This window comes from Solanum dulcamara, chromosome 12 (genome assembly GCF_947179165.1).
Source record: "Solanum dulcamara chromosome 12, daSolDulc1.2, whole genome shotgun sequence".
Lineage (NCBI taxonomy): Eukaryota > Viridiplantae > Streptophyta > Magnoliopsida > Solanales > Solanaceae > Solanum > Solanum dulcamara.
Genome location: NC_077248.1, coordinates 12552083 through 12579635, shown reverse-complemented (window position 1 = coordinate 12579635; position 27553 = coordinate 12552083). Strand labels below are relative to the sequence as shown.

Below are 27553 nucleotides of genomic sequence, written 5' to 3'. Positions count from 1 at the left end.
TACTATCAATGTATCAATTGACTAGACAACTGAAGTGTTCTGTGAATTTCTTCCCTAAGTTCTTTGTGTTTTAGGACTTCTTCAATGGAAGGGTGAAGGGGATTGGTAAGGAGAATGAAGAACTTGACTATTTTCCTAGTTATCTTCCAGAAAAGGTCACACATGTAGAACAAAGTTTTCTGGTGCATACCATGGAGACAAAGGGAATAACATGGCACAATAGACTTGGTCATCCCTCAGTGAAGGGATTAAGACAACTGTCATTAATTAGGAAGCATGTAGATGCGGATATGTGTAATATAAATGTCCAGTTTAAGAAAACTAGACTTTCTTTTCCTTTAAGCATATCCAGAGCTAGTGATGTTTTCGACTTGGTACATTTAGATGTATGGGCACCATATAGAGTTCCTACCCATGCTGGGTACAGATTCTTCTTGACAATTGTTGATGATCATTCAAGAATGACTTAGCTATTTCTGATGAAATTCAAAAGTGACGTGTTTACTATTCTAAAGTGTTTCTTTACTTTGGTTCAGAATCAATTCAATAAGTCTGTTAAGAAGGTTAGATTTGACAATGGGACTGAATTTTTTAATAAAGATTGTAAATTATTATTTGAGTCTTTAGGAATTGTTCATGAGAGTAGTTGTGCAGACACTCCTCAACAAAATGGAGTGACTGAGAGAAAACACAGACATATTCTTGAAATGGCCAGGGCTCTTAGATTTCCAGGTTCTATCCCAATCAGATTTTGGGGATAATATGTTCTAGTTGCTGTTTATCTGATCAATAGGATGCCTACTACAGTCTTGCAAGGACAATCACCTTATGCCATTTTTCATGGACATCAACCTAACCTGACTCACTTAAGGACAATTGGTTGATTATGTTATGCCACCAAAGTAGTCAAAGATGACAAGTTATCACCACGAGCTGATGCATGTGTATTGTTGGGATACTCCCTTACTCAAAAGGGGTACATTGTTTATAACTTGAGTCAGAGAAAAATATTAGTGAGCAGGGATGTTATCTTCAAGGAAGAGATCTATCCATTTGCTGCACAAAAGGTGAGACAACCTGAACCATTATTTTCCCACACTCCACTACTGGATGCAAGTGATTGTGGGGACGCATCTTCTGTGGTTGAAGAGAACAGAGAAGCATTACCAGAACTTGTTCAACCAATGCATGAACATGAGGTTATTCCTGAACAAGTGCTGCATGAATAAAAAGCTATTGTATCGGAAGATACATCAGATTCTTCTACAATCTTAACTGGCCAAAGTACTAGGCAGTCCACCAGAAGATCCAATCCACCAGTATAGATGAAAGATTTTGCCACTCAGCTCACTGATCCTGACCATCCTTATTCTATGGAAAACTATATTTCTTATTATCACTTATCTCTAAATTATCAAGCTTTTCTTAGTAGTTTCTCTGAGGAGATTGAACCTAAGTGCTATGAAAATGCTGTTAAAAATAGATGGGTAGTGGTCATGCAACAGGAGATCAAAGCACTGGAGGAAAATGGGACTTGGCAGATAGTGAAGTTACCTGAGAAGAAGTTTGCCATAGGTTGCTAATGGGTATTCAAAATAAAGTACAAGGTTGATGGACAGATTGACAGGTTCAAGGCTAGGCTTGTAGCCAAGGGTTATAGCCAGACAATAGGAATTGATTACCAAGAAACCTTTGCCCCAGTAGTCAAGATGGCCACTATAAGATTTATCATTGCCATGGCATCTGTTGAAAATAGGAAGATAATTCAAATAGATGTGTTCAATGCATTCTTACAAGGTGACTTATATGAAGAAGTATATATACAGCTCCCTAAGGGATTTGTCAGTGCAGAAAAACATCATGTATGCAAACTTGTTAAGTCCTTGTATGGTCTCAAACAAGCATCTAGATAGTGGAATGCCAAACTCACTGAGGAACTTTGCCATTCAGGCTATGTCTAAAGTCATTTGGACTATTCCCTATTTACTAAGAGAAGCACCACTGATTTGGTCAATGTGCTAGTCTATGTTGATGATTTACTAATCACAGGGAGTGATCTTACATTAGTTCAGGCTACCAAACAAGTGTTACATAATCACTTCAAAATCAAAGGCCTGGGTGAACTAAGATATTTTCTGGGGATTGAATTCTGCAAATGCAACACTGTTATAGTCATGAACCAGAGGAAGTATGCTTTGGAGCTTGTTTCAGAAGCTGGGCTTGCAGGGGAACAACTAGTTTCCACCCCTTTGGAATGCAATATGAAACTCACCTCAGCAGCTTATGACAGTAGAAATAGTGATATGTTATTTCCTGATGTCAGTAAGTATCAAAGAATGGTGGTAAAATGCTATATCTGACTAACACAAGGCCTGATATTGCCTTTGTTGTTCAGACATTGAGTCAGTACATGCAACAACCTAAGTTTTCACATTGGCATGCAACTTTGAGAGTGATTAAGTATATCAAAGGTAATCCAGGATTGGGATTACTTATGAGCTCAACAAAGGATCTCACTTTGACTGGTTGTTGTGATGCAGATTGGGATGCTTGTCCCAGCACAGGGAGGTCAGTTACTTGGTAAATACTCAAGTTTAGGGATTCATTGATCTCTTGGAAAGCTAAGAAATAAAATACAATGTCAAGAAGTTCTGCTGAAGCAGAGTATAAAAGTTTGACTACTTTAACTGCAGATGTAGTCTAGGTTACTAGTTTTTTCAAGGAGTTATGGATGGCCTTACACACATCTACTGTTCTACATTGTGACAGCAAAACAACTATCCAGATTGCTGCAAACCTTTTTTTCCATGAGAGGACTAATCATATCGAGATTGATTGCCATCTTATTCGAGAAAAGATTAAAAAAAGCCTTATCAAGACTAATTACATCAACACAAAAGACCAACAGGCTTACCTGCTAACTAAGGCTCTTGGTCGATCTCAACATGATTTTTTTCTAGCCAAGCTTGGAGTTCTGAATGTCTTCAGTACATCCAGTTTGAGGGGGAGTATTGGAGATAGTGGTTCCTAGCTGTGTAATTATGTATAAGTATTTGTTGATTTGTTAAAGGTTAGTTAGTTCGATTAATTAGTTGGTTGATTAGTTCCAAAAGTTAGTTAAGGCAGTTTGTTACAAGTTTGTTAGTGATAGTGACAGTGGGAAATGCCAGCGGGAAATGCCAGCTTGCAATCTGGATCAGTTGTATATATAGATGAGATATTTCTCATTCTTAGCTAAGCTCAATGAGTGAGATCAAAAAGTTCCCAAATTCAGTCTTCTTCAACTCTCTTTCTTTTTCCAATACCTTTTCATTTCATTCTATCAATTTGTCTGTTTTTATGGATAATATGACATGTTGATGGGTGAAGTAGAAAGTGCTAAGTCGAAGAAGACCCAAAGAAAAGGTTTTTAAATAACATGATATTTAAGTTGAGACTAAATTTTTTTATTTATCTGAACATGCATTATGTATAACATGAGATAAGATAAAAATAGTTGCATATAAAATCTGAGGAAGCATGTCGCTGTAATTTTAGAAAAATATATTAGTGAACAAAGAATAATTAGGCAAAATACATAAGTAAATGATATTTAATTTTTTATGTGGAATATCAACTTGGTCCACCTAAAAAGAAAAGGTAAAAGTAAAATTGACTTGAGGAGAAAAGAATAAAATGCAACTTTGAGGCATGTGTTGAACAAATTACTCTTTTAAATTCCAGCTAATTAGGCTTCAAACTCTCAACAATAGAAAAGTGTTGAATCCAGTTTACTTGAATATGAAGTATTGGGAATTGAATGTCGACGAGCATCTTCATCAAGCATGTAATTTGATCAATTACTTGCCTAACTGAAATATTGACCCCTTCGAATCTGCTGGTACATCTCGATTTTCATAGCTCCCAACATATAATACTAGGTAAACATTGTAAAATCATGTCATGTACTTTGTTTTTGATTTGTGCACCCACTTGTTAATCAAAGTGGATCTAACGTGTGTGTTGTTGTTGATGATACCACAACTTACTGCAAAAAAATGTCAGACTTCCTTTGCCATTTATCCTTCTCTAAAGAATCTTCAAAAAGGAGTTTAGGATGCCAGCTTTTCATAGAAGTTAAGGAAATTATTTTAAATTTCCTTAGGCTTTTCCAAGATGTTTTACATGTAAATATGTCTTGTCTTTTGGGCTCCATATTGGGAAGTTACTTGTGTGCATCATGGATTTTGATTCCTATAATGTGCTCGTCAATGTGAGAAGAACATGTATGCATCAGTTTGTGCATATATCATATTTCGTTTTCAATGTAGTTCGAAATTTTGATACCCTTAGAGCTTTTTTTTTATTTTTTATTTTTTTATTTTTTATCCCCCATTTTGGAGGATTTATAGTGTTTCCACACTTTCCCTCCAGTGTGACTCGAACCCAGGACCTACCGGTCGTGGGTGGAGGTGCTTAACCAACTGAGCAAGCCTCACTTGTCATACCCTTAGAGCTCCATCGGTGATTAAGGAGGTTATTGAATTGTCTTTTTTCAGTCTAGTTATCCCACCATAAAGAGCAATTTTCCATCCCATGCCACAAATTTCTTTCTTTGTTAGGTTAAAAATTTGGTGAGTCAAAAATGTGGATTGGTAGTTGAAAAATCTCAACAACCAAATCTCACCATTTTTTCCTACCAAGAAACCTAAATTTGAATTTTGGTTTCTTATTGATGTCATCAATGACACCAAAGGGGATATATTTTTCTCTATAAATAGGGCACTCTTATTCATTTGTTAAACACACCAAGATAGAGAGAAAATGCCATGCCCTGGGAGGGTACCCTAGGTGTGGTCGACGCTCAGAGACTATTGCTAGTCCCCAAGCGAACCCCTTGTCCTGTTCACACATTCATTCAATCAATACTCTATCAGCGGAAGATTTAACTCATCAAGAAAATGACTCAGGATGATATTCAAATAGATAACTTATAGAATAAGGCCAAAGTCCAACAATCCATCTAATCCAATCAACAAGAATAGTATGAATGAAACTAGCCAAAATATAATATCCAATCAACACATCAAAAATCTATTCTATGAAGCCTTTATCAACTGTCTAATGGTGCCAATGATAGGTTCATTGCTACCTCAAATAAAAATGAAAAGACTAAACTCAAAAAAGGATAACATAAGTGGTATCCTCCGAATGCATGGAGGGACTCACCAATCAGCTGAATGTGAACAGATTCTCAACGGTGTGCCTGTTAATGATCTCTAGAACCTGTCTCTACATTATAAATTGATGCAGATCTAAATGGACGTCAGTACATAGAATATACGAGTATGTAATATGGCCGAATGATATATGCATCAAGGAAGAATAATATCAAACATCTCAAATCAGAAAGATGAGAAACTCAATAAGGATGTCATAAGTCTAAAGCAAGAGTAAGGTTTAGACAGAGACCAATCATATACAATTCAATTCAATCCAATCCAATCAGAGGACTATCAAGACCTATATAAGATTTCCTCTTATCCGACAACAATAACTTATGAGCCAGTGATCGTATAACAAGATCATTGCCAGGATAAAGGACTAATCAACCAATCATGGATCCGATAATCTATCAAGTCCTATCTTTTCAGGACAATAAAATAGGGAAATATTTGCCTTAACGGTTCAATCCTCTCCTATATTTGGTGACGTAGTTATTGAGTTTGAGTTATTACTTACTCTTACCCAATTTGGTGCTCGATACTCCTCCCAAGACTCAATGCTCATAAGACAATCGAACCCAATCAAACCAATCAACAAGTCTTATATGGACTTTTATCAGTTCATCAATTCTATCTAATTAATTCTTTCAAAATTCAACCAATCAATTATCTAATCACTTCCAATCATTAAAGAGTAGTTGAGACAATCATTTATGATAACATTCAGTTGAAACCATTCAATTGGGTTCAATAATGAAAATTCAAAGGACTATCAAATTTCATTATGACTATCATCATGTTCACATCCCAGTCATAACCATGCACTCACAAGTTCAAGGCTCTAGACTCAATCCTTAGGTAAATACATATAATATTAGTCAAAATACTATTAAAATTTATGAAATAAGTAGTTTAAATCATTTGTTGAAGAAACAAGTTCATGAAAAACATCAATTATGCAAAATTATGTAAAATATGTTAAATTTAAAGAAATTCTCAAGAAACAAAATCACGGGGACTTAATTCACTCACAAATCAACCTATCACAATCATGAGGTAAATGGAACAATAAGGTCCATGCTTTAGTTTATTTTACATACCTTGGATGAAGATTGGACAATCAAACATTAAAGATTCGACTTGATTTCTCTGAACCCTAGCCTTCTCTTTTCTCCTTAGCCCAGTTCTCAAAGTTTAAGAGCGTAATTGATAGGAGAATCATGCTTAGAAATTGATATGGAGTCAAAAATGACGTGGATTAAGTATAGGATGCGTGGGGAAAATACCAGAATGACTCTTACAAAAAAAATGAATATGTATATTTTTACACATTAATATGGAATGCGATTTATGTACAAAACATAAATCGCATTCGACGCATGCGTTTTATGGCTTATTTTAGTGAAAAAGAATTCTTATCCAAACTTTGGGAAAAATTGCATTATGGGAGAGCAAGTACGCGATGTGGATTGGTCGTGCAATTCTCTGGAATTGAAATTTTAAGAGCGTAATTGATAGGAGAATCATGCTTAGAAATTGATATGGAGTCAAAAATGACGTGGATTAAGTATAGGATGCATGGGAAAAATACCAGAATGCCTCTTACAAAAAAAATGAATATGTATATTTTTACACATTAATGTGGAATGCGATTTATATACAAAGCATAAATCGCATTCGGCGCATGCGTTTTATGGCTTATTTTAGTGAAAAGAATTCTTATCCAAACTTTGGAAAAAATTGCATTATGGGAGAGCAAGTACGCGATGCGGATTGGTCGTACAATTCTCTGGAATTGAAATTTTACCCCCAAAAATTATCTTTTGATCCGGTTGACCTAAAATTCAATCGAGATCACTTTCCCACATGATTTTTCCCCTAATCAATATTTCAGCCTCAGATTGGGAAAAAACATTAGGATTGATATGTTATACGAGCGCGCTCCTTTAGGGGTATTTTGGAAATTTTCAGGGTATAACAGAAAAATATTAGATAGCAAAGTGAGTGTCATACCCCGAGAGGGTACCCTAGACATGACCGGCACTCGAGGACCATTACTGGTCCCCAAGCAAACCATTTGGTCCATTCACACATCCATTCAATATCAATCAACCAGCGGAAAGTTTAAAATAAAGAAATAATTTGGCGGGCAATCCAAATCAACGATCTAACTCAAGAAAGAAAGGCCATGAGCCAACAAATCAAACTCCGATCTTTGTTATTAAAATAATTTGACATGAATAATTCAAGGAAAGAAAATACTCAATCGACTCATCACTATCTAGTCTATGAAGCCTCTATCACTACCATCTAATTGGTGCCAATGACATGTTCATGGCTACCTCAAATCAAAATGAAAAGGGCTAACTCGATGCAAGAATAACATAAGCGGTGTCCTTCGAATGTAGGGAAGGACTCACCAATATGCTGAGTGTGTATAGATCCTTAATGGTGTTCCTATTGATGATCTCTTAAACCTGTCTCTGCATCATGAAATGATGCAAGTCCAAATGGACGTCAGTACATGGAATGTACGAGTATGTAATATGGCAGAATGAAACATACCTCAAGGAAGAATAACGTTGGTTCAAATATCTTAAATCAGAAAGATAAGGGAGACTCAATCAAAGTGTCATAAGTCTAAAGTAAGAACACAGTTAGGCAGAGACCAATCATAAACCATCCAATCCAGTCTTATCATGTACGATACAATTCAATTAAATTATTCAATCCAATTCAATCATATACCGTTAACTCGAAGTCAATCACATATCATCTAATCCAATCCAATCACATATCCAACCAAATAATGTACAATCCAATCACAATCTGTCTAACCCAATCCGATCATATACCATCAACTCAACAATCAACTCAAAGGACTCAACTCAATAAATATGCAAATTAAACTATGTAATGCTTTACAATTTAACTCAAACATCTACAATCACAATCAAGCCAATCATATCAAGCACAATCCATTCAATTGGGAGTTTCTCTAACCGACAACTATCACCATATAAGCGAGTGATAGTACAACAATCCGACATTGTTGCCACATCCGTCCATACTTTGCCAGAGTATGAACGATCAACCAATCATGGATCCATAACCAATCAAGTCCTATCATGTCAGGACAATAAAATGGGAAACATCCGACTTTAACGGTTCGATCCCATGGGAAACATCCGACTTTAACGGTTCAATCCCCTCCTACGTTTAGCGACGTAGTTTATTGGTTCGAGTATGGACTATACTCTTACCCAATTCGGTGCTCGATACTCCTACCAAGACTTAATATGCTCATATCTATCAAGTGAGTAAAATACTCAAAATACTCATTTAGCCTCATTGGACTCTTTTCAAAACTCAAATGAAATCTAGCCTCTTGGACCTTCTTTCAAATCGACTCATCTCAAATCATCAAACTCTTCCCTTTAAAATTTATACAATCTCAACTCAAATCTCAAAATTGACATTTTAAAGTAAAAATGCTCAAGTCATTCATACTCAAAATACTCGCGTTCAAAATAATTAAAAGACTTCTCAAGCTCAACTCATGCTTAAACTCTTTTTAAATCATAGATGAAAATAATCATTCTTTAAACTCGAAAATAGTGTATAAATAGTTTATGCAAAAATGTTCACAAATCCTTTATTTAAAACTCCTTCTCCAAGGATCCTTTATTTTCAAAATGTTCATAAGACTTCTATCAAATCAAATTATGCAAATCACACGTCACATAATCACATTAGACTCCAATCCACTTCATCACACAACATCCTTATCAACATAATCCTCTTCATTCACATCATCGTCAAATATCATCATTAACGTCATCATCAAACATCATCATCACATCATCATCAAATATTACCATTCACATCATCATCAAACATCATCATCACATCATCATCAAACCTCATCATCACGTCATCATCAAACATCTACTCTAAAATCCTTATACAATTCTATATTCTATTTATAGAAATAAAAGTGACATTCTAGCTCTACCAATATTTCATTTCTTTTTATGCCATTCACATTCATAACTATTTCAATTCTCATATAACTCAAAATTAATTTCATCAACTCAAGTAAAAGAATGCCTCATTTCACTATAAAAATAATATTATTTTTATTATACATAAAAATCATCAATCTCATCCTCAAGATAAATTATGACCAAAAAGAAATCTCATCTTGGGTTCATGTGAACGAATACATGAATCCATACTCTCAACAAAGTCACATCAAGAACATCATCAATACATATTAATTTATATACAACAATTCATTTGTAGTCTATAATATGAAAGATAACTATTTAGTAACTCAAGTCATGAAATCATCCATCAATTTCTAGTATATAAAAATATTCTAGGATTTAGGAAAAATTTCAAAAAAACCTTCCTAGAAGGTTTAAATCTTTCACAATTCCTATCCAACACATCTATGGACATATGGAAGAACTCAATCCATATTTTAGGTTAGCCTTACATACCTTAGAGTAGATTTTGAAGAAACCTTGTTGTTGGGTCTTCAATGGGAAGCTTGAATTCTTGAAACTCTTGAAGGCACCCTTTGTTGGAGAAGGATTTGGAGAAGAAGAAGAAGAAGAAGAGAGAGAGAAATATTAGGGCTTTTAGAGAGAGAAAGACTGAAAAATGGTCCCAAAAACGTTCAAGAATGGTGTATATATAATTTTGGGAAATACCCAAATTGCCCTTTCTCCAAAACAATTTCTGGAAAACAGGCTAAAATGCTACTAGCGCGATAGTGGCGTGTCGCGCCACTGCGGTGCCAAGTCGAATAGTCTTAAAACCTGCACATCTGCTTGTGGCGAATCGCACCAAGGACCAAACTACTGAGGCTATTTTATGGCGCGATAGTGGCGCATCGCGCCCTTACAGCGCCTAGCATAAGTTTTCTGGGTTCTGGAAAATAGGCTTAAAAACCCTGCACATCTCATAGTGGCGCACCGCGCCAGGGACCAAACTACTGAGGCTTATTCCTGGCGCGATAGTGGCGCGTTGCGCCACTGCGGCGCCAAGCCCAGATTTCCAACAATTGCAACCCAAGCCTAAAATTCCTGTCGTGCTAGTTCGCCTTAGGATAGTCATAACTTTTGACTTTGAACTCCAAAAATTACAATCTTGGTGGCGTTGGAAAGAAGACTCAAAGATCTTTAATTGGTAGGCCGTGGGCCACCTAGTACATTATATTCAAAGAGATATGGTCATTGGAAGTTGATCCTTATACGAACTCATTCGGAAACTTAGTCGGGACTAATTATTTAGACTCAACTTGGTGTTAGAGGTCCCTTATGACCCCTAAACACATCTAACACACTTCCAATACATAGGAATTAATCCTAACTCATATACAAAATTACAAGTCCTTTAGTTCGAGTCTACCCACACGTGGAGAAGTGTTCGAGTTTTAGCGAAAATTTTCTGGGGTGTTACAGTGAGGTATTTCATACACTATAAGAAAATAGTCTGTGAAAAAAATAGAGTGTGAGCGATATTTTAGTAAGGTGATAAATCAAAAAGAGTGTGTAGTAGTAATTTTGAAGGAGAGCCTTGGAGTAATTGGTAAATTTGTTGCCATGTAACTAGGAGGTCACGGGTTCAAGCCTTGAAAACAGCCTCTGCCAGAAATGCAAGGTTAGGCTATGTACAATAGACCCTTGTGGTCGGACCTTTCCCCGGATCATGTGCATAGCGGGAGCTTTAATGCACCGGGTTGTCCTTTGTGTAGTAGTAATTTTGAGTATTGTACTCATGACTACATGGTGTAAAATTATTTACTATAGTGATATCAGTTGCTCCTCTTGGCCTGTGGTTTTTTTCCTTATTTAAAAGAGTTTCCACGTACAATTCTTGGTGTCAATAGTTTTCGTTTTATTTCTAATATTTTACCATATATATTTTCGTGTTAGTCCGCATTTTTCCAACAAAGTGATATAAGAGTAATGTTTTATCTAAGTATACTATGTGGTTGTAGCAGAATCTGAACTTCCATATCAGATAAGATTTACTTTGATTTGCAATCATTTTATATTTTTGGGGGAAAACGATAGAAGTCAACATTAGTAGAATGATTACTTTGAATGGTGTTAATTATGTCATTTGGAAGGGGAAAATGGATGATCTGCTTTATGTCAAGAATATTTATCAATCAGTCTTTATCACTGTAAAGCCTGATAATAAAATAAATAAAGAGTGAAATATGTTGCACAGATAGGTTTGTGGATTTATTAGGTAATGGATTGATGATAATGTATTGAACCATATTTCCAGGGAGACACATGCTCGTACCTTATGTGAGCAGATCTTGAAAGCTTATATGCTCGGAAGACTGGAGCAACAAAATATTCTTAATAAAGCAGATGTTAAGTTTAAAATATCATGATGGCTCTCTGATGACAGATCAACTAAATAATTTTCAGGAAATCATGAACCAGCTATCTACTATAGACATTAAATTTGACGAAAAAATTCAAGGCTTGCTTCTACTTGATTTTCTACCAGACTCTTGGAAAATATTTAGAACTTCATTATCAAATTCTTCTCCAGATGGTGTGATCTCTATGAATTTCTCCATGAGAAGCTATTGAATGAAGAGATGAGAAGAAAATATCACGGTTCTTCTTCGTCGGATGTCCACGTGACTTGCCCTAGGGGAAAACAAAAGCCTCGGCTATCAAAATAGAGAACATAACAGGAGACAATCCAGAGGTAGACTTAAGGATATTGAGTGCTATCATTGTGGCATGAAATGACACACAAAATTCTTTTGCCGAATGTTGAAGAGGGAGAACAAAGAAAAAGAGGAAAATAAAAAATATGACAATGAAAATTGCCTAGCCACCATAATAACCGAAGATTTTGTTACCGTCCTTGATGCAGATATGCTAAATATTTCTTATGATGAGTTAAGTTGGGTTGTGGACACTAGTACCGCATCTCATCTGACATCAAAGAATGATTTTATCTCTTCCTATACTTTTGGTGACTTTTGAACCTTGAGTATGGGTAATGCGACTGTATCTAGGGTGGTTGGTGTTGATATATATTTTTTGGAAACTAGTGTTGGAACTAAACTAATTTTGAACAATATAAAACATGCACCTGATGTTCGATTACACCTTATTTCTGTTGGTGTTATAGATAATGAAGGATATGTTAGTACCAATGGTGGAGGAAAATGGAAACTCATTAAGGGTTCCTTGGTTGTGGCTCATGGTAACAAATGTCGTGTTCTATATTGGACTACAACTTCTACTTGTGCCAATATGGTGAATGCAGTTGAGAGAGATAACTATTAAATGTTATGGCACAAGAGGCTTAGCCACATCAGTAAGAAAGGACTTAATATTTTGGCAAAGAAGAAATTATTGTCAAATTTTTAAAGTGCTAAATTAGAAAAGTGTGAGCACTGTTTGGCTGGAAAAAAAAAGAGTTTTCTTTAAGTCTAACCCTCCTTCAAGAAAGACAGAGTTACTTGAGTTGGTGTACTCTGATTTATGTTGTCTAATGAAGACAAGGACATTGGGTGGTGCACTCTACTTTGTCACCTTTATTGATGATTGCTCAAGAAAGCTTTGGTTCTATGTATTGAACATTAAAGACCAAATGTTAGGTGTTTTTAAGCAGTTTCAGGCTTCAGCTGAAAGAGAAACTGGAAAAAAAAAATTAAAATGTGTTCGTACTGATAATGGTGGTGAATATTATGGAATATTTGACCAATACTGCAACCATCAAGGTATTAGATACCAGATGACTCCTCCTAAGACTCTTAAGCTTAATGGGTTGGCTGAGAGGATGAACAGGACCTTGTTAAAAAGAGTTAGATGTTTGCTTTCTAAAGCAAAATTACCGAACTCTTTTTAGAGTGAGGCCTTATTGACCGTTGCACATGTTATCAACTTATGTCATGCTATTGCTTTGCAAAGTGATGTTCCATATAGAGCTTGGTATGGAGAGGATGTTTTCTATGACCATTTGAGAGTATTTGGTTGCAAAGCTTTTGTACATGTGTCAAAAAATGAGAGATCAAAGTTAGATGCCAAGATAAGGCAGTGCATCTTCATTGGATATGACCTTGATGAATTTGGTTACAGGCTATATGATCCAATTGAGAAGAATCTTATGACAATCCACATCGTCTTTATGGAAAATCAAACCATTGAAGATATTGACAAAACGCAAAAACTAGAATCTTCAAGGTCTGTTGGCATAGTTGATCTTGATCACATTTCTCATACAAGCGTATACAATGTTGGTAGGATTGATGATCATGATGATGTTCAGAATCAAGTCCAGATCAACATGTTTATGTGATGATAACAATGATGTTGTTATTGATGATGGTCCTGCTCATGAAGTTGTGGAAGAATCAAATATTCCTCTTAGGAGGTCCACAAATAACATATTCCTTTCTCTCGTTATTTATCTAATGAGTATGTGCTACTCACTAACGGGGGTGAACCTGAGTGTTATAAGGAGTCCATAGAAGATGAGTATAAGGATCGATGGATTAAAGCCATGCAAGATGAGATAAAGTCTTTGCATGACAACCATACTTATGAGTTGGTGAAATTGCCTAAGGGCATGAGATCTTTGAAGAAAAGTGGGTGTTCAAAGTTAAAGTTGAAGAACACAGCCTAAAGCCCAAGTACAAAGCTAGATTGGTTTTAAGGTGTTTAGTCAAAGAAAGGGTATCAACTTTGATGAAATATTTTCTCATGTCGTGAAAATGTCCTACCTTCGTACAGTTCATGATTTAGCTGCTAGTCTTAATTTAGAGATTGAGCAGATGGATGTGAAGATGACTTTTCTTCACGATGACTTAGAGGAAGAGATTTATATGGAGCAACCTAAGGGCTTTAAAGTAAATGGTAAAGAAAATTTTGTATGCTAAGGGTTAAAGCAATCTCTTAGATAGTGGTACAAGAAGTTTGAACTTATTATGGGGGAGTATGGATACAAGAAGATTTTCTCATATCACTCTGTGTTTGTGCAAAAATTTTCTGACAATGATTTTATTATCTTCTTGCTATATGTGGATGATATGTTGATTGTGGGAAATAATATTTCCAAGATTGACGAGTTGAAGAAAGAGTTGTGTAAGTCTTTTTCTATGAAAGACTTGGATTATGCCAAGAAAATTTTAGGCATGAGGATTACTTGTTTCAGAGATGAAAGAAAGATTTATTTGTCACAAAAGAGTATATTGAATGTGTACTGGATCCCTTCAACATGAAAAATGCTAAGTATGTTAGCACACTTCTTGCTGGTCATATGAAGTTGAGCAAGAAAATGTATCCTATAGCTAGGGAGGAAAAAAAGAGCATGGCCAAAATAGTACACCTCTTGCTGGTCATATGAAGTTGAGCAAGAAAATGTGTCCTACAGTTAGGGAGAAAAAAGAGCATGGCCAAAATTCCATATTCCTCCGTCGTCTAAAGTCTAATGTATGCAATGGTATGCACTAGATCTGATATTGCTCATGCAGTTGGTGTTGTCAGCAGATTTCTCAATAATCTATTAAAACAACATTGAGAAGTTATAAAGTGGATACTCAAGTATCTGAGAGAAAGTCAGATAAATACTTGTGTTTTGGAGGATCAAATCCAATCTTGAAGGGCTATACAAATGTTGATATAGCAGTTTACCTTGGTAATAGAAAATCCACTACTGTTTATTTATTTACTTTTTCGGGGAGGGCTATATCATGGCAGTCAAAGTTGCAGATGTGTGTTACACTGTCTACAACTGAAGGTGAGTATATTGTGGCCACTAAAGCTGGTAAGGAGATTCTATGGCTCAAACAATTTCTTCAAGAGCTTGGCTTGCATCAAAAGGAGTATGTCGTTTATTGTGATACTCAAAGTGCAATAGACTTAAGCGAGAACTCCATGTACCATGCAAGGAAGAAACACATAGACGTGAGATATCACTGGATTTGAGAAAAGATAGAAGACGAATCTATGCAGGTTGAAAACATCTCAACAAATGAGAATCTTGTAGATATGCTGATCAAAGTGGTAACAAGGGACAAGTTTGAAATGTGCAAAGAACTTGTTGGCATGCGCTCTCTCTGAGAAGATGAAGATACTTCCTTCTGGTGCATGAAAATGGAAGAGGAGATTTGTTGGTATCCATCCCATGCCACAAATTTCTTTCTTTGTTAGGTTAAAAAATTGGTGAGTCAAAAATATGGATTGATAGTTGGAAAATCTCAACAACCAAATCTCACCATTTTTTCCTACCAAGAAACCTAACTTTGAATTTTGGTTTCTAATTGATGTCATCAATGACATCAAAAGGAATATATTTTTCCCTATAAATATGGCACTCTTGCTTATTTGTTAAACACACTAAGATAGAGAGAAAAAAATACTAGAGATCAAAGTGAGGTATTCCATAGACTAAGAAAATAGTCTGTGAAGAAAAATATAGTATGAGCGATATTTTAGTAAGGTGGTAAATCAAAAGACTATTATTACTTTTGAATGTGTAGTAGTCATTTTGAGTATTGTACTAGTGACTAAGCGGTGTAAAATTTCTTACTATAGTGATATCAGTTGCTTCTTTTGGCCTATGATTTTTTTCTTATTTAAAAGGGTATTCACGTAAAAATTTTGGTGTCATTATTTTTCTATTTTATTTCTATTATTTTGACCATATATATTTTCATATTAGTCCGCATTTTCCCAACAAATATGTCCTGTCTTCAAGGGTCAAGATTGGGAAGTCGTTGTGAGCATCTTGGATTTTGATTCCTATAATGTGCTCGTCAATGTGAGAAGAACATGTATGCATCAGTTTTGGCATATTCCATATTTCATTTTCAATGTAGTTCGAGACTTTGATACTCCGTTGGTGATTAAGGAGGTTACTGAATTGTCCTTTTTTAGTCTAGTTATCCCACTAGAAAAAACAATTTTCCTTAGCAATTATCCAAAGTATGTGATGATCATAGTATTTTTTAACCTCCGTCATCCTTTTCAAGATATGCGATTATCCAGATCTCTATGTATTTGCATCTGGTTGAGTTTTAGTACAATACTTAGCCTCTAAAAAATGGTTAAGGGGAGAGGTTCTTCTTGTTAATTTAAAATGATTTTTGTGTTGTCATGGATGGGTCGAGCTCCAGCTTTGCTTGCGTTCTTCACCGGCGCTCGCCAGAGTCTTTTTGGAGTGGGTCAAAATTTTATGTGGAACAATAAATAAAGTTCACATGTTTAATTAAAATTTAATTGAATATCTTATAAGTCTGTCGTTAATTGATGCATAATTTAAGGCTAAAAATAATGTTAGGGGTAAATTTGATCCAATAAGTGGAAGGGGGATGTTTTAAAGCCATTTCTAATACGTTAATGACATTTTTTCTCCAATAGGTGAAAATGAAGGACAAATTTAATTCGACAGATAGAGAAAAATATATTTTATATAATTATGAACAATTCTCATTTCATGAATTATATTTTGAGGTTGAGTTATGATTCAAGTCTGTCACCAACATTCATCATTCATAACTCAAGTTAAATCGAGAGATGTATGCATATGGGTTGTAAAATTAAATAAGTAAATTTTACCTAAATCCATAGTGATTGTTTCCAATTACATCCTATCCCTACTCTTTTAATAATTACCCGAAATCCCTTTTTTTGGCCTATTTTCGGATACATAAGTCCTTTTCATGATACATCGCTATTTAATACAAACCAATTAATACAGTTGAGTTATTTAAGGAAAAGAAATGTAAATCTAATTAAGATCCCATCATTCACGCAATCACGTAATTCAAACGGGTAATCAACCCCCAACCTTCTCCTAATAGCTTCATCAATTTCAAATATCAAATTCTTTCTAGCAGAGCATCGAATTGTTTTTAATTTTGAATCAAAATTTCGATTTCAATCGTGATAGTCTAGTCTTCTTCTTCAATTTCTTAAAAAGGTAATAGAATTTCTCCTTCTGTGTTTCCGTTGAACATCTTCTTCTTCTTCAGTTTTCGATTGATTTTCTTCTGAAATTTTGTGTTCTTCATCTCTAATTCCTGATACATATGGATTCTGTTCCGTCTTTTATTATTTGATCTTACCCAATTTAATTCTCAACAACAAAACTTTGTTTCTCTGGGATCTGATTCAAGCGGTGATGATTATGATGAAATTAGATTCAAATACCGCAATGATTCTTTAGTTATGGAGAAATTGCGTGAAAAGTATTTAGCCTTCGATTTGAAAAAAAATTGAGCATGTTATAACACACTCTTCTTTGTCCAAGGTATGCATTTTCTAATGTATCTTATGATTTTTAATTTTAAATTTAATGGATAATCATTACATTATGTATCATGTTTATAAATCTTTCTTGATATATAACTCTAATTCATTGATACAAAATTGAGCATGTATCATGTTCATATTTGTACTGTTGATACATAACTCACTTTCTTATTTATCTTCTTACTGAATGTATCATATCATGATACATATATTTTCTGTTTATAATGTTATTTGTTGGTTCTGTTCATGATACATAAGGTGTTTTATATAATATGTGGTGCTGAATGAGTGCATATAATATTATGATACATAAGTATTATATGTATAATGTTCATGATTTGTGTTGTTCATGATACATATGCTCTTATGTGTGGTATGTGGAGTTCAATCAATATATCTCATATCAGGATATATAACTATTTTTTGTATATTTTTTAGTAAATATGCTTGGTCATGTTCATGATAAATAAGTTCTGTAATGTATCACGAACAAATCTTATAGTTATTGATACTTGTGCTATGTCAATACTAATTCAAAAAAATCCACCCTCACTCTTAGTTTAGTTGTCAAACAATGATGTTTCAAGATACAAAAAGATGCCTGGAAGATCAAGAAAAGGAAGAAAAAAACTGTAATGAGATGCTAACTACGAGCACAAATTATTGTGGACGTTGTGGACATGAATGTCATAATAGAATATCTTATAATTTCTTTCCCAAAGAGAAGTGATACATGCATTTTGAAGATACATACAACTTCCAGTTGAATAAATTTTCATTATTTATTTTTACGTATCTCTATATCAAGACTATACGTTTTTGCGATTTTTTCATATAATAACACTTTTCTTTGTGAATTTTTGATATATTTAATTTGAGTATTACTTGATTTAAGTACATGTATTGTGTAATAGATTTATATGCCTAATCCCGCTTGTATTAGAACAAATTACATTTGATACATAGCTGCCAGGTTATATATCAGATATATTGGATTGTGTGTCTAAAATTAATTGACAGATACATAATAACTATTTTTTTGTATATGATACATAACATAAATGCATTTTGTTTGATGATGTATCATATACTTAATTGTAAAATGAGAAAATTTAGCACAAAATTTATATTTAAGTGTAATTTGGAATTGTTACATAACAATGTGTATCACTGAAATGTGTCTAATACAAGACATGGTGTTCTATATCACATGCACAAAAATTCATGTGAAATAATAAAAAGGGACACATTGAAAGTACAACTTAAATTCAACAACAAGAAATAATTAACAGAACATAATCAAATTTAAAAAACAGTAAAGATTCATACAAATTTTCAAGAGTATTTCTCTAAAATATTAGCTAATAGATACATAACTACTCTAAAGTTCACTAGTAGGGATCATCATTTTCACTAATATATCCTTCCTTTGCCTTTTCACTGTCATATTTATATAAGAGAGATATGTATCTTGCATGAAGGTAATAATCAGCTTGGAGTCCAGTAGATGGGACCAAAATTTCATCTTTATGATATTCGACAAAATCAGCCATAAAAATTACGCAATTTATGCATAAAAAATTATATTACATTACATGAAAAATAAAATATAATGAATTCTTGATACATACTGGTAAATACTTACAAATTTTCACTTCCTTGTTGAGCAATGCCTTAAACGTATTTAACCTGAAAAGAATATTGTGATCCAACCAAATTGACAATTTACATGATACATAGTAAACTAGACAATTTGACATAATTAAGTATCAAATATATTCCTATGAAAATGATAGAGAAAGGTTTTGTAAAATTATGTATCAAAAACAAAACAACTGACATGATACATAATAATCTTATGTATCATGACATGTGATACATTATTAGAAGGCATTCACCCACATGATACATCGTAAACTAAAAAATTTGACATAATTATGTATTCAATATATACTTGTGAACATGATAAAAGATCAAGTTTTGTAAATTTGTCTATCAAATAAAAAACAATGAATATGATACATTATGTATCAGGACATGGAATTGAAGACTAATATTCATCTTAACTATAATTGATACATAATAATATACTGATACATAAATATAACTGGATGAAACTACAAATTAATCAGTCATGGTATGAATGATACATTTATATGAGAATGATACATTTGATTACAATTGATACATTATATATATTTTGGTAAAAAAAAATATGACTGATACACTGATTATGTATTGATACGATACACAAGTTTAAGACTGATACATTAGTTTTTTTGTTAAGAGTGTAACATTGGTTTGATTTTGATACATCTGAATAAGTCTTGATACATTATATTTAAAATAAAGTTAAGAAGATTCATGATAAAAACAGGTACTGATACATTGGTTTGATGTTGATACATTTGATTAAGACTCATAAAAACAAAATAAATCTATTATTCATGATACATTGTATTTTTTTCAAAAATAAATAGATAAATAACAAAAAATGAACCTTTTGAAGTTTTGGGTGTGTAGTTACAAAATTGAACCTTTTGAAGCTTTGAGCGTGTAGTTACAAATATCGTTTTTTCTCTTTTTTAAAACTTTTTCAGAAGCTTCTTCAGCGTCCGACCCAGAATTCAAAGATTGATCATTCTTTCTCTTCACCATTTGCAGATTCGTTGTCCCTAATGAATCGTTCCTCTGATTGGACTTATTTTCTTGAAATCCATGAACATCGACATCAGAAACAAAGGATATTATAACTAGATTATTTTGAGAAATTAGTTGGGTAAGTCCAATACTAAATGATAGACCAGTTTTCATAGGTATCAGTAAACTTAAGATGATTTTGAAGCAAAAAATTTGAACATTAAAAAATTAAAATTGAAAATAATTGTTGAAAAATAAGACTTGAATCCTTTGATAACTAAAAACTATGAAACATAGAGAAAGAATGTAGTTGAGAATCAAAAGGTGATGATAGATTGTAACCTCTAACTCGTGTGAGTGATTTTAGGCGAGAAATTAGGGATATGCTCAGTAACTTCCTTAAATTTTTGAATCTGAAAATGGAGAGAGAACGAGAGAAAAGGGTTTTAGAGGAGAGAGTGTTTTTGTGTTATGTATCCAGAAAGTGAATGGACAAACTGAAAATAAGAAATTTTGGTGAAATTTTTAAATGGTTGAGACTTTTAGCAAATATGGTAATAAAATATGTGTAGTTTGATAGTTTTTTGGAAAAAAGACATAAATTGCCCCCTGAAGTTGTTCCGAAAAGTCAGTTACATACTTAAATTATCATGACGACCTATTACACACCTAAACTACCTAAAAGTGAAACTATTATACACCTGAATACATAACACCACTCTCATAGTATGTGGTGTATTACACTCGCTGCCACGTGGCGCCACGTCATTGCCTTGTAAGAAATTATATTTTTTTATTTCTTTTTCTTTTTTTTCCTTATTAATTAACTTTTCTTTTATTAACTATATTTTATACTAATTAACTCCTAATTAATTATTAACTATCCATCCGATTTTTTATATTTTTTTTTCTTTATTAATTAAATTTTCTTTTATTAACTATATTTTATACTAATTAACTCTTAATTAATTATTAACCACCCATCCGATTTTTTTTATTTTCTTTATTAATTAACTTTTCTTTTATTAACTATATTTTATACTAATTAGCTCTTAATTAATTATTAACCACCCATCCAATTTTTTTATATTTCTTTTCTTTATTAATTAACTTTTTTTTATTAACTATATTTTATACTAATTAAATCCTAATTAATTATTAACTACCCATCAATTATTGACCACCCATCCAATTTTTTATATTTCTTTTTTGATTAATTAACTTTTCTTTTATTAACTATATTTTATACTAATTAACTCCTAATTAATTATTAACCACCCATCCAATTTTTTATATTCTTTTTTTATTAATTAACTTTTCTTTTATTAACTATATTTTATACTAATTAACTCCTAATTAATTATTAACCACCCATCCTCCCTCCCCCCCCCAAACCCCAATCGTTTTCTCCACCAAAACGAGGAGAAGAATTCTTCTTCTTCTTAATGAATTTTGAAAGAAAAAAAATCAAGATTCAAAATGGGGAGTAAATAGAGGTGGGTGTGAAAAAGAAAGGATGTGGAGGTAGGGTGATTTTTTTAATTTTTTTTTTTACTTTAATGAGTTTTGAAAGAAAAAAAATCAAGATTCAAAATGGGAGTAAATGGAGGTGAGTGTGAAGAAAAAGAGGGTAGGTGGGTGTGAAGAAGAAAGGGCGTGGGGTGTGGTGATTTTTTTAAAATTTTTTTTAGGGGGGTAATAGTTTCACTTTTAGATAGTTTAGGTGTGTAATAGGTTGCCATGATAGTTTAAATGTGTAACTGACTTTTCGATACAATTTCAGGAGAAATTTATGCCTTTTCCCATAGTTTTTCCATTAAATAATGGCTTCTGAAGTTCTTTTGTTAATTGATCACCATATTTAAGCTTTTAAAGCCTTTCACTAGGAGTCAAGTGAAGGATTAGACATGTTAAATGAATTGATTGGGTTGAATTTAATTGGATTAAAATAAATTGAGTGAATAAATGAATGAAATGTTGATCTGTCTAAAAGGTATGTGGATTAAAATAAGTTGAACGAAAATGATGCTAAAAATGCTGGTCATAATCCAATCCATTTGATTTTTTATTAAATATTACTTCCTCCGCCCATATTAGATGAACATCTTACCAAAAATAGTTATTCCATATTACTTGTTTACTCACTAAATTGGGATAAAATTAATTAAATTTTTCTATTTTACCCTTATAATTAATATGACCTTTGGAATGTGTACAATTCATAATACTAGCTATTCCTATACTCTCTCTATATTTTTTCTAGCTTATTTTTATGTGCATTGGTATAAAAAAAGGACAAAATCATAAAGTTGGTCAATTTATTAATCATTTTTTAATCACCGTACGAAATAGAAAGTGCCCATATAAATAATTGTTTTATTTACTGTTTTATAAACTTTTAAGGATTATTTTGAAGGAAAAACCTGTATTGTTTAAAAATATTGAAAATTAGAGACAAACAATACGTGGGGAACGTGTTTTCCTGTGGAAGTCTGAGGATCAAACTTGACAAACCCAACTATGATTAGTATATAAACCCATAATTTAATGAACTAAACAACTCCCATATTAATTGGGCGTCGTCACTTAAGGCGTGTACTTTGACAAATTGTCCCCCTATAGCTACTCCCAATAAACCACCCCATGTAATTTGGTACTATAAAAACAACATATCAATGTGGTTTTATAAGTGGGAAAAAAATTGATAATAAAATAGTAAAGATAATTCAAGTAAAAAAATCTAGTAGTAATACATTTGAAGAACAAAATAGTAGCAGAATAATAATTCTGATACTGAGCAGACAAGGTGCTCTAAGCTAGAACTATGCCTAGTCGCTCGATTACCATCTACTAATCCTCTATCCTAATTCTCGACCTTCATTTTTTCATATTTAGAATCATGTCTGCGGTGACTTAAAAGAGTGTCATACCATGTCTGATGATCACCCCTTTCTAAGTCTCCCTCGCTCTACTTCTACTTAGATCAATCATATCAACCTGTCACACTTTTTTACTGGACATTGATAAATACATTAATGTCCAATAACAGAGCTAGAAATCGATATTGATTTTAGTATTTTTTGTTTAAATAATATATTTGTGTTAAAGAATTTATTATAATTAATTTCAATTTACTCTTATTTCATATGGATTAAAACAAATTGGATATAAATTCGAATGTCCGAACAATCTCAATCGCAAAATTTTTCCTAAATTCGAATTGTGAAACAATCATCAAAATATTAAATTACGATCCTAACCATAAAGCCAATTGTATACATCATTTATAATTAACAACATATGTAATAAAGTTACTGCATTTTAATGTGGACATTAATGAGAATGTAATGACCCGTTAGGTCATTTTGAAAATTAATTCTCTCTTTTTCGTAAAAGATCCATTTCGTAAATTTTAAATGGGAATTTTGAACTATTCGGTAACTACAGTTAATTAGTTGACGAATGATTTTAAATAATTAATTTATTTGATGGGCTAAATTGTTAAATTATTTAATACCCTATACTACTTTATTTGTTGAAATAAGTTAGTAGAGTTTGTCACTTTTAATTAGTACTGTAACGACCCATAAGTTGTTTTGAGTATTAAAACTTCTTATTTCATAAAATATTTGTCTTGTAAATTTTTAATGGGTATTTTGGACTATTCGGTAACTACGGTTAATTAGTTGACGGATAATTTTAGATAATTAATTTAATTGATGAATTAAATTATTAATTTATTTAAGATCCTATACCATTTGACCCATGTGTAAAACCGATTTAAGTTAAAATGAGGAGGTTATATTTCTTTTAATTATAATACACCAATTCGTCTCTCGAGAGGACAACAACGACGACGCATGTGAACAAAATATTAGGTGTATTGTATTATATGAATTTCATTAGATTTTTAATATTGGAGGAATTGAGACTTAATCCTAAATTTGAGTTTTAGGAAATTGGTTATAGGGTTGGGTGAGTGGTTGGGTCTAGATTAAACATATATAAGATGAGTGTCTACGGATTCATTTGCTTACGTATATTATATACTTGATAGATTAGAAACGTTCTGAGACATTGAAGAAAGGAAAATCATTCGTGAATTAGCCTACTTGATTTCGGTTCTTTGGTTGAGGTAGGTTATGGTTTATTCTACATCATAGAGAGATTCTTAATAGTGATTGATAGTCGTTGAGTAATTGCATTTAATTGTTGTGGTTTGGATGGTTGATATGTTATTGTGATTGGTCTGCAATTCCAAGACTGTAAAATCCATAATCTTGAACTTTCCCTATCAAAAGTGATGACTTGAATAAAGAAAGCTTGATGAGATATTGTTAATGAAGTGGAATGTGATAATAAAGAATGATAAATTAATTATATTATGGGATCGGGTGTCACGAGCCGATACGATATATTTAGATCGGGTGTGATGAGCAAACACGATATATTTGAATTGGGTGTTACAAGCCGACAAAATATATTTGGATCGGGTGTCACGAACCAACACGATATTATTGGACCGGGTGTCACGTTCCGACTCGCTAATATTAAAGGAAAACAAATTAAATGACTTAATACTACTCAATCTCAAATAACTCATTTCCTAAAAGACTGTGCTGTGGAGGCTTGAGTCCTCATGTATACTCTTAATATTGTTGACCGATGACGTAATTATTTCATTGTGTTATCATTTGATCTTGATCTTGTTGTTTGCCACCTGTTAAGTGTTATAGTTGATTTCCTGCTATTACTTTATGCATATTAATTTCTATTTTGAGTCGGCCGATGATACCTACTCAATACATGTTGCCTTGTACTGACCCCAACTTTTATTTTATTTTATTTTATTTTGTGGAGTGCATCGAATGTACTATCGACTTTGACTCACCCTCAACTCTAGACAGTCTCTAGTGTCACAGATTCTAGGGTGAGCTATCCTCCTGGCTCGTGTTAGATTCCTTTAATCATATCACGATGTTCTTAGTTTTTGGACACAAATTATGTTATTTATTCATTTTGGCATTTCATTTTTCCAGACTTAGTATTTTAGAATTAGATGTCTTTGATGTGATGACTTTCAGATTTTGGGGAACGTTATGTATTAAACCTTAGTGGTTGTTATTTCTTGCTTTCATAAGTTTGAACTTCCACATTATTATCGTATTTCATAAGTTGGGGTTTGTATCGTTGGTTCTCCCACCTAGGAGGTTAAGTGTGGGAGCCACTAATAAACTGTTTTGGATCGTGACAAACTTGGTATCAGAGCCTTATGTTCAGTGATCTCATCACACAATGACAGGTCTAGTAAAGTCTTGCAGAACGGTATGGGAATGCCTTTACTTTTCTTTGAGAGACTACAAAACCTTAGAAAAACTCCATTGCTTCTTTCTTTCGTACTATTACTTTAATTCAATTGGTATCTAGGTGATACAAATTGGTATCTTACCTTTTTCACTCTATTTTTGCAAATGGTCAGAATTAGAGTAACAGTTACGCTTGAGCTAACCATTGGGGATGTAGCCAGAGGGGAAGTAGTGACGAGAGGTCATGGAAGAAAGCTTACTAGGGGAAGAGGCCAGGCAATTGAGCAACGTCTTCTGACTTCTTTGCGGAGAAGTATATCCCCCAGACCTTGAGGGACAGGAGGGGAGATGTGTTCCTGAATATAGAGCAAGGGAAGATGTCTTTTGCAGCCTATGAGGCCAGGTTTCGTGCCTTATCCAAATATGCTACTCCGCTTTGCTTCAGTTCGGAAGAGTGGATTTTGCCACTTTGTGAAAGGATTAAGGTCAGACTCTCGACTGCGGTTTCATAGATTTAGTGTATATCAAAGAGGGTCATGATACGACTATTACAATGGTATCAATGCTTACTTGGTTAGAGTTATGGATTATGTTACTTTTTCTTGCGACCTGATCTACGAAAGAATGCATATCGCTTAGGCTAGAGAGGGAACAAACTTGGTAATGTTTTGTAGCTATTTAATGGGTAGAAATGTGTGGCCTATTTGGGTACGATCTTCTCAATAGGAATGTTGTATTCTAGTGGTGGATCTAACAGACTTTCACGGTGTGGTACTAGTGGTATATGTAAATGGATTTGTTGATTGTCATGTGCGAATACTAACTACTTAAGGAGTTATTAGTTATATCATGCGCTCATATAAAGAGATTTGATGCTGCATTCACAATTGAGAAACTAATTAGTTCGTTACTACGGATGCTTGGGTTAAGCATTGTTTATAAGGAAGATTTTAGTGGTGGATCTTTGATACAATTAATGTGTAGGTTGTTAAGTGTATCCCGAGGATTCTAAATGAGGGCCGATGATTTCATCGTAAGCTTCAAGGGAATAGATCGATATAGAAACGACAGTATTATGGGTAAAGAAAGTCCCAATGAGTAAACTTGGGTAAAGTCAATTAAAGATTTTAGTAAGAATGTGTGTATAAAATTAGGTTAGTCCTTTGGATTTGGTTGGTATAGCTGGGTTTGAGGTGTCACATCAATGACAAGGTTGACTTGTGGAGATGGCATGGGCTACTGAGCATGATAGTAACAAGAGTTTGTGATAGATTGTAATTGTGATACAAATATATGATAAATTTTTGGTTAAATAGAGTTTTGGTATGGTAATAACGACTTGCGAGTATCTAAGGCTGTGGTTTACTACTATTTGGTGAGTAGTGTGGTCATATGGAAAGTTATAAGATATGTTGAAACACTGCTCGAATAGAATTGAAAAGAGCTAGATTCATAAATGGAAAGAATTAGTGTGATGTAGTTTAACCTTCGAAAGGAGGCAAGAACAAGGATAGTTACTCTGATTGCAAGGCTAAAGATGTATCTTCAGAGAGAGTCGAGAATTGGATTCAGAGACACATGATTCCATCTTCTGGTAATGACGATAGTGTTATGGTTTATTTATATGGGTTAAAAATTATTGGATAAGATTTGAGAAAGAAGTCTACATGCATTCGACTGTAGTTGGTGATAAATTCTTTTGTGGTTTCGAGTTTGACAACTGGTACAATTGATTTTTTAACAAATGATATAGTAAGGTCGATGGAGAGGCAATCAATGATTAGCTAAGATACGTGAATTCATAAAGATATTCAAGGTATGATCTAATGTTGATAGATCAGGGAATTTGGTGACACGGTTGGTATCAGAACTAAAGTTTTTCATTGTGAGTCTACGTTTGTGGTAGTATATTTTGTCAAGGTATCGATTGATAAGGTAAGAAATGATCGATCGCATGAGGTATTGAGCATTTAAAAGGAATTGTGCGTGGCTTAGATCGTAAATTTGGTTACTTTTGAATGTTAAATGACCTTAGAGAGGGTTTCATTTAAAAGTTTTGGTTTAGAGGATGAGGTAAAATATAATGGGTTATTGGTCA

General features: G+C 33.3%; 1 pseudogene; it reads left to right on the top strand.

Moving 5' to 3' along the window:
- The first annotated feature begins 1325 nt into the window (after nt 1-1325).
- LOC129875609 (uncharacterized mitochondrial protein AtMg00810-like) lies at nt 1326-3031 on the top strand (annotated as a pseudogene).
- The last annotated feature ends 24522 nt before the right edge of the window (nt 3032-27553 follow it).